This window comes from Athene cunicularia (genome assembly GCF_003259725.1).
Source record: "Athene cunicularia isolate RWA chromosome 19 unlocalized genomic scaffold, athCun1 chr19_part1, whole genome shotgun sequence".
Lineage (NCBI taxonomy): Eukaryota > Metazoa > Chordata > Aves > Strigiformes > Strigidae > Athene > Athene cunicularia.
The window spans coordinates 9,219,536-9,228,553 of NW_020799124.1; positions in this window are offsets into that span (position 1 = coordinate 9,219,536).

The window sequence follows — 9,018 nt, forward strand, 5'->3', positions numbered from 1 at the left end:
GGGGGGGGTTGTTTATGTGTTTACAAATCCAATAACAATCCTCATTAAGAGTTGCAAAATATGAAGCCATTTTGATCCCAGGCAGATGGCAGCTAAATGAAGTTTAATTAAAGAATGAGAGCTTTGATTCAAATCATTTTTTAAAAATATAGCGCTCCGAGATGCTAGAGAACAGCATAAACAGCATCTGGGCTTTTATTCAGAAGCCCGAATGCATTTGTGAGGAAACATTTTGCAAACCCTTTCGGAGCAATCATGGGTTGTGGTCGACGGGCTGGCTGGGTGCATGCAGAGACCTCCTTCTCCTGATGCCACAGCAAGGCTAGGAAATGAATAATGCAGCCAAGCGCGAGGTCTTGCTTCCTTCTTTGGGTGTTTTTTTTATTTTTATTTTTTAAGAGTTCAGATGATGCCAAAACAAGACTTGATTTGAGATACAGATCAAGTTCCAGGCTGTTTTCCAGCAGTCCTTACACCACATCCCTCCCTGCAGTCACTAGCTCCAAGCAAGCAGCGCACGAAGCAGTACCTCTGGTGTACACAGTAGACCTTTGTAGCCCATACGGCCCATAGCACGTTGCCTGTCAAAGGCTAAAGCCACTGAAATGGAGGCTGAGCTGTCGTGGGAGGCTCCATCCTGGGCGTGCCAAGGTTTGACTGCCCCAGGAGCTCCTGGGCGGCTCCGGCCAGGGCTCAGCACTTTCCTTAAGGTCACCGCTGGGTGCTCGCCCGGCCGCAGTGGGGTTTAAAGCCCACTGTGTGCTGGTGCCCAGGAGGGTGCAAGGGGAAGGACAACCTGGAGGATGCTTTTCCATACCAAAATTTTCTGTGGTCCCAAGTGAGAAGCGGACACAGATTTCTGTGAGGGCTCTTTTTCTGGCAGAGCTGACACCCGAAGTCTTTCCAGGAGCAGCAACTACTCAACAACACAATGACTTTTATTTATTTCATGTATCTACAAGTTGTGTGACCTTCAGCCATGGCTTTCCTTCCCCCAGCACTGCCAGAGGACCACGCCATGCTCAAACTGCACAGGGCATTCAGTGCTTTCTGTCTCCCGTATAACTTGTATATAACATACAATTTGTGCTTTGCCATTTCTTGGATTATTTTCTCCAGTGCATGGCTCAAACACCGTTCAGTTTAAACTTGAAATCCTATTGATTAGGATTACCTAATAGAGAAAGAAACCCCACTGAGGTGCCTATGCTGCTGGATGGGAGAGCTGGTGGGCAGCGGTAATGCTGGAGGCTCCAGGGTCAATCGGGGTGATGGAGCTGCGGTGCTGTAATTCATGAAGACACTGCCAGTGGAGTATCTAAGTCTTTTGTTTAATGAATGTATTACACAGCTGTCTCAGACTCAGATTAACAGGTCCATGGGGTATAAAGGCAGACTGATGTAGCTGAACTGAACTGGCACGCTTTCATGTGAAGATTAACGTCTTTTCATGAGTGGGTTTTTTTTGAGAGGTGATGTTTAAGTGGAATGAATTTCTGGGAGCCATCATTAAAGTTATTTATTAATTTTTTTCCCCAGTGAGACTATGAAATGGACACTCCTAGAAGGGACAGACGGAATCCCCAGCAAGACCATACATCTTGCTAAAATGGCTTCATCGTCCTCATGGCAGGTCTGGGATTTCATCGCTGCCTGTGGGATTTGGAGACACGGGGCTGCGGCACATCCACTGCCACTGGCAGGCTCAGGGACGAGGCAGCTCAGCTGCTTCTTCCTGTTCTTCTAATTGCAAATGGTGGCAGAGAAGACTGATGGATGTCTCCCCTGGTAGCAGCTGTGTGGTCACAGGAGGGTAACAAGGCTCCTCGTTAACCTGCACATTAATACCTCTCTGAGAAGGGCCTGGGCAGGAACTTTTTAAGGGAGAAAGGGAGGAGAGGAAGGGTGCTGGGAATGGTTCATTAAGGATCAGGGAGGCATCTGTGTGACTCTGTGCCAAAGCATGCTGCAGAAATTTGTGTGGGCTCAAGGGGAGGCTGGAGAAACAACTTGGAAGCAAGATCTGTTGAGGGCCACCAAGCTAGCAAACCACAGCGGGTGTGGGAACCTCCCCAAAATAGCTAGGGTCTGGGTGAGTACTTGGAGGAAGCATTGCTTGTGCTTGTCCTGTTCCCTTCTTGGGACACTGTGCACAACCACAGTAGTGCCCACCTGCACTGCGGCTCAGCCCCACAGCCTGAGCAAGCATGAGCCTGCCTGTGTGACCCAGGGCTGGCTCTGGGCCAGTGCTCTGGGTTGGGAGGCACATTTCTTGGAGACATCCTGCTCTTCTTCTTGGTCCCCTGAACACACAGCTCTGAAGGTATGTGCAGATCTCCCCTGCAATTTGGTTCCTGGGGTTTGGAAGAGCCGGGAGGGTCACAGGTGACCTGTGCTGGGGAAAGCAATGAGGACTCCCCTGGTCATGCCCCTTGGCTCTGGTTTGGTGTTGGTCCTGCTGGACCCAAGCCTAGATGTCTGAGCTGGTTCGGACCACCCAGGCTTGTTCTCTTGGGTCTTGCATTGTGTGAACACCAAGGAATTCCTTGTGGCACCTGCATGGGTGTGTGCCCAGGTGTAATCCAGCATCACCCATCAGTGAGGTGCTGCTGTGTCCAGGGCACGGCCCCCCCTGGGAAAGCCCCTAGAAGTGGCTGCAGTTGAGTGGCCTGTGATGACAATCTCTCCTCCTGTCCTGCTTCAAAGCTTTCTCTGAAACACCTTCCCCATTTCTCTGACTAAATCAACACAACTTATTTCCAAACAGATGTGGAGAACCATGAATAGAACCACCCCTGTCGCATGTAGCACCATCACTGCTGTGCTACGTGGTGGCACAGGATTACCTTTCTGTTATAAAGGTACTACATTGGCTTGATAGCCTGGAAACCTCCAGCTTTAGGATAGACCCTGGCAGTGCTGTTTTCAGTCTGTGAAGAGCTGACTGCAGACTCAAGGCCTTATAAAGGATTATAAAATCCTCGAGAAAGAGGTGCGTCTGACTTGCCTAGGGGAGTGAGCTTCCTCACAGTTGCTCTACTGATATTAATGGCTCATTTTAAGCTGCTGGTTATGTTGCTGATGTCGGCATCAGTAAATCTGTCTTCTTTTGCAACCAGAACAAAAAAAGACCCTCTTCTTCATCCCCAAATGTCAATAGACCTGAGTGCAGAATAACTGGAGGTAAGGATGCAATAGGCTGATTACGTTTAGAAGCACTAATAGATCTGCGGGTGTATAAGTGATAGCGACAGCCAACAGTGTTGAGCCAAAAATAAATAAAATGGCCTGGTGTTTGCCTTGGGAAGCCTCTGCAGAGGATGGCACTGGTGTGTAAGAGAGCTCCTGCGCAGAGTGCTGACATGCAGAGTGCTCATGCCAGTGCTGCCAGGCACCTCCCCAGGAACATCACTGCTCTGGGAAGGACGATGATGGATCACAGAATCATTCAGGTTGGAAAAGACCCTTGGGATCATTGAGTCCAACCATCAGCCCTACTCAGCAAAGTTCTCCCCTACACCACATCGCCCAACATCTCATCTAAACGACCCTTAAACACATCCAGGGATGGGGACTCCACCACCTCCCTGGGCAGCCTATTCCACTCTCTGACCACTCTTTCTGTGCAAAAAATTTTTCCTAATGTCCAGTCTGAACCTCCCCTGATGCAGACAAACACGCTCTCCCTCAGTGAGGAATGGTAAATGATCAGTTTGGACAAAAATTACCCAGGTCTGCAGCTGAGGAAAACTGCATCTAGCTTTGACTTCTCACCACCAAGCTGATCAGGGCAGTGCTCCCATGCTCCCTGCTAGGAACACTGGGCTGCCCCTTGCTGCTCCATTTTAAACTCCTTCACTGCCACTTTCGGGTGGCTTTAGCCCCTTGGGAGAAGCTGTGCTGTGCCCTGGGGAGGTGAGTAGATCCAGGCGACAGGCAGGTTTAGAGCAGCCCTACTGAAGGGCTCCTAACCCTAGCAGCTGATCCCCATCACAGCCAGCCTGTGGGCACCTCCTCACTGCCACTGTGCCGGGTCACCCCCCGCATGGCTGGTACAGGCAGGACCCCATAAGGGGAAGGGATGGACAGTGTCTAGGAAGGTCAGACTGGAACCATAACCTGAACACAGGCAATTCCCTAAAACGTTCATTGGTTTTGTTGATTTTTTTTTAATTTTTGTATAAAGACTTTTTTACAGTTTAGCTGCCAATTAAATCGTTCTGTAATGTAAAGCATAAATGCTCCCAAACTCCTTTCTTCTAGAAACATAGGTTGAGTAGAAATGTCTGTTGTCTTTTATTGCAAACAAGTACAAGAATCCCTTTTCAGCCTTTAGTGTTGTGGGTATTTGTATCAAATACATAGTGCCCAAATTGCTGGTCTGTTTGTCAACGGCCTGATCCGTAATTACACTGGCAAAGTTTTCTTAGTGAGGAGTATGAAGAAAAACCAAACCAAAAAACCCCAACCTCCCTCTCTTGGATGATAAAGCATTGTTGGCAAACTCCCAAACTAATTTTCTCTTAATAGCAAAAAAATAATTTAAGTTTATCTGGCGGATTGGCTGAATGTATGAGGCACAAGCACTGCTGGCTTCTGCGTTACTTGAAGATCTTTCATATAGCTGAATTAATTTGCATTGTGCCTGCACTAGATCTGAACTATTGGGTTTTGTGTTTGCCCACTTTGTCCCTTCTGCTGCCTGGGACTCCTTGCAGCACCGTCCCGAGCCTGGCGCTGGGCTGGAGCGGGCCCAGGAGCGTGTGGCGGGATGCTGGCACGGCTCCCACTCTGCCATCTTGTGCACAACCGACTCGGCTTTCATTTTAAAAATGCTCAGTCCTTGGCTGGTATGGCTGGGAGGAAAATTTTCAGAAGTACAAGCTGATGCAGCAGTGTCTGTACAACCCTGCAAGTGCAGGAACCATTTTGAGATGTGAATAAATACGCGGAGCTGCAGATACTTCTAACGTCCCCATTAACTACTGTGCTCATCGAAGCACCTTACTGCACAGATTTTCCCGGTATTTTCAAAGCGTCAACTTTTGTGCTACAAGTAGATGCGTTTAGGGGTGTCCGTGACCTATTGCTGGGACCTGCAATTTTGGAAAGCATGTCAAGTTGGGGTTTTTTTTAAATCCTGTTCTCTGGAAAAATGCATATTTACTGTCCCTGTAATCATCTGTTAGAAAAGGCGAAATATTTTTAAATGCTTTCTTCTTCTTTTGAAGAGTTACAGTATGCAAACCATTGCAAAATTCCTGCCTGCTCTATAGACTTCATATTGTTATTAAAAGAGATGTTAATAGAAAGATCTTTAAGATCATCACTCTGGGAGGACGTGGAGGGGAGAGCCAAGACATTCTAGTACATCCTTCCTTGCTAAACTTCCCAGAACATCCCTAATTGAGGGCAGAGGAGTAAATGATAGGAGAAAATGGTGCCTGTGTTTTACAAGCCAAATCTTTGTACTGCCCATGTGTTCAGCAGCCTCATCATGTGCACCATGTTCAAAGGAAAAATATAGGATGTCCTTATTTACTATTTAACAGCGGAAAAGCTTAGTGAAAGTAAACTACAGAGAAATGTAGACAACTGGAGCAAAGGAAAATTGTTAAAGGAGCATGAAATAGGCTTATCTGGAGCCATGTCCTGGAAAAATGTGGATTCCTATATTCTTGTTCTGGTCCATCATCACTACTGTTCTCCGATACAATGAGCATATTGCTGCTCCTGGGCTGTAGTGGAGCTATTCTGGTTTGAGAGTTGCAAAGAAAGCATAAATTGGGAGAAGGAAAGAGATTCTATTTACGTGTAAAAGAAACAGTGTACAGTGAGGAACTATGAACTCCATGCTCTGAGGGTCTGACAGATTTGCACAAAGCTTCCAAACACTGCAATGTGACTTCTGCACAAAACATAAGAGACAATATAACTCTGCGTTGTTTTTTCCTTAGAAGTTGAGGCTTCCTCCTTCCTTTCCCTCCACACTTCCCTCTATTCAGAGGTTATATATGTGAATCCTGGAACTAAAGAACTTTGAGAAAGAGATGGCAAGACACCAAGTAAAGGCTGGCAAACTGAGGCACGTATCCTGTGCTGGACAAAGATAAGGCAGTACCGGAGGGGAAGAGTTGAGACCGGATCTGAATCCTCCAAGCGTGAAGTTTTTGCAGGGGTTTTGAAGTTTTACCACCCGGAAAAGCAGGTTTATGGTGATCAGTGTAAGACTAGTTTGTTCCTACTCGCCCTCATTCCTTCACAAATTTTTAAGAACTCAAATAATTTCAACAAGCGTATGCTAAGGTTTTCAGACTCTCAGATGTTAGATGGCAGTTGTTGAGGATATTTAGATTTACCCATAGAAACTTCAAGGGTGAGTTGACTGAAATCCCCTATGCTACACTTAGCTTGAGGTTAAATTTGTAACTTCTTGCATGTAGTGAAACAAAGCCTTCTGATAAAGACAGCCTACTTCTTGTGAGTGCTAAAGAGAATAATGTAAGGGGGGATGAAACAGAATAATTCCCCAAACTAATGAGTAAGTAAAAAATAAATTGTATGTATTGGTTTCAATTTCTTTTCAGAAGAAGACTATGAGCTTGAAATGGAATTTCTCTCTCTTTTTTTTTTTAAATGATGATAAAAATAACTGTGAATTCAACTCCTCTCTTCCAACATTTTTGATTTTACAGTCTGGCTTCCTTGTTTAAGAAAATGTTTTCCTTGCCTTGTAGCCACGCGAAAATCTTTTTTCAATCTGTAGTGGAAGCCCAGCTGGTTAACTAGTAGAGGGGAAAAGCAAAGCGATACAAAATACTTTAAACCAAGGGATTCAAATCAAAGTATTTTCTGCCAGAACACCTGACCTTGAATTTTAAACCTAGAAAGAATATCAAGATTAAGGGGTCAGATGTTATATACAACAGTCATACAGGAATCTGCTGGTAAAAATTCATGGACTCTGTGTGTTAAGCTGAATGTCTTTTCTAGAAGGAAGCTGCTTGAATTTCTAGGCTCTGAACTGATGGAGGAATTCTCACAGTGCATGGTAATATGTTACAGTTGTTAATTACTCTAGTTACTAAAAACATTATTTCTAGTCTGAGCATTGATTTACAACACTCAGTGAATGTCTCTGATGGATTTAGAAGCCTTAAGGAACTAATTTTTCAGTTACTCGTAACCACAATGGGTAAACATTATTCCACATAAGGCATAACTTGGTATCTCTGATTTCATTTAACTCCTAAACTTTATTCAGCTCCACAGCTCATGTAGCTGGCTCAGGTTGTAGAGAGGGATACAGAAGAGTGAGAAGAATCTTGTCACAGAGAAATACCAAATTTCCACTCTTCCAAGGACCCATGTGGTAGTAGATGAGCCACAACAACAATGGTCTTACCAGCGGGAAGCAGTTGCCACTTGTGACTCCTAAAACAAATCATGGTGTGATGCTGTGTAACCAAAATGCATCTTCTCTGCGACCAGGACCAGTCCATACCTGCAGGAGAAGGCCTGGATGCAGTTCCTGAATTATGTCCTGGCAATGAGCTTCCAGTTCTGAGGCAGGTAAGACTCCTCCTGTCTTCCAGGAGGATTTGCTTGAGTAACTTTTGGACAGGGTATACTTAGGACATCTAAATCTGTGTGACGTGGCCAGTACGGGCTGTGCGTGCAGTAGGGTACAGCTGGAAGATGACAGCATGCAGTTATCGTGGAGTGATGCCTTCCACTAAAAATGCCATCTAAAGGGCAAAGGGAGCTGACACCGATTTAGAAGATAGTTGTGGCTGCTCGGAAAGATTTGGTGTCCCTCGTCCTTCAACAGAGGTTATGCCTTTCCCTGCACAGGATCTGCAAGAGGGAACCACCCAAGTGCTGCAGGGAAAAACCGTCTGTTTAGGCTAAGCTGGTGGTGAAAGTGGGCAGCGGCTTTTTTTGTCCTCTGGGTTTTTTGGAGTGCTTTGGTGGGTTTGGTGTGGGGTTTTTTTGTTTTGGGTTTTGTTGGTTGGTTGGTTGGTTGGTTTGGTTTTTTTTTCCTAGGCCATTGCATTGTCTCCTTTCCCAGAGTGTAAATGATGAGAACAGTTACATCCAGCTGAACCTGGTAGGGAACCACCGAAAGCCACAACATCTTGAATCACTCGGACTGTTTGCTCAGGGGACTCGGGTCAGCCTTGGCAGATGGGCGTGTTTTGCACAGCTTCTATAGGCTCAACAGCCATGGTATGGGAACAGCCAAAGGGCCTCCTGCAGAGTCCCCTCCCAGCAATCAGCTTCTGAGTTTTATTCCCCAGTTTGATTTATTGCTGTTTATTGCGACTAGGAGGAAGCTGAAGGCTTTCAACTAAGCATGCTTCCATTTCCTTCGTAAATGAGATTTACTTGCAATTGTAGCGTTTGGTGGTTGCTCTTGACCAATTCTGTTAAATGTTTCAAAAATAGCAGTGACAGTTTTATACACATCATAACAGCCCTATAAACACTGTAATTTTTGTAAATATCATTTTGTTCATAGTTTTGATAGTAAAACTAGCCATTAAGTTTGATTTGGAACAAATTTTGAAATGCAGTGTCTCCCTTGGAATGGAAAACTTTCTACCCACGTTTACCACATTGAACCTTAAAGGAAAAGAGTGACACCAGCTGAAACATCTGCCTTGTTATATCCAGGAAGAGAGATCTCGTAGATGGCATCCATTACGCTGCACACCTTGGGGAAAGGTTAGATCCTAGGTTACTAATTGTAACCTCCAGCAGCGGGGGAGTTATTTTGCTGTTCTTTATGAAACCAAAAGCTGGCTCTGTCGGCGGGAGGCTCTTGCTCTGTCGGCAGTGGCTCCGCAGAGCTCGGGCGCAGCTCCGGGCGTTACAGCGGGCCGATTCTTGCGGAGGGGGGAGGCAGGCGGCGGGGCTGCGAGTCCGGGCCTCTGCACGGGCCGGGGGGCCCCAGCCATGCAAGGGCGCGCTGACACGGCGAGGCCCCGCCGGGCAGGGAGGCAGAGCGGAGGGAGC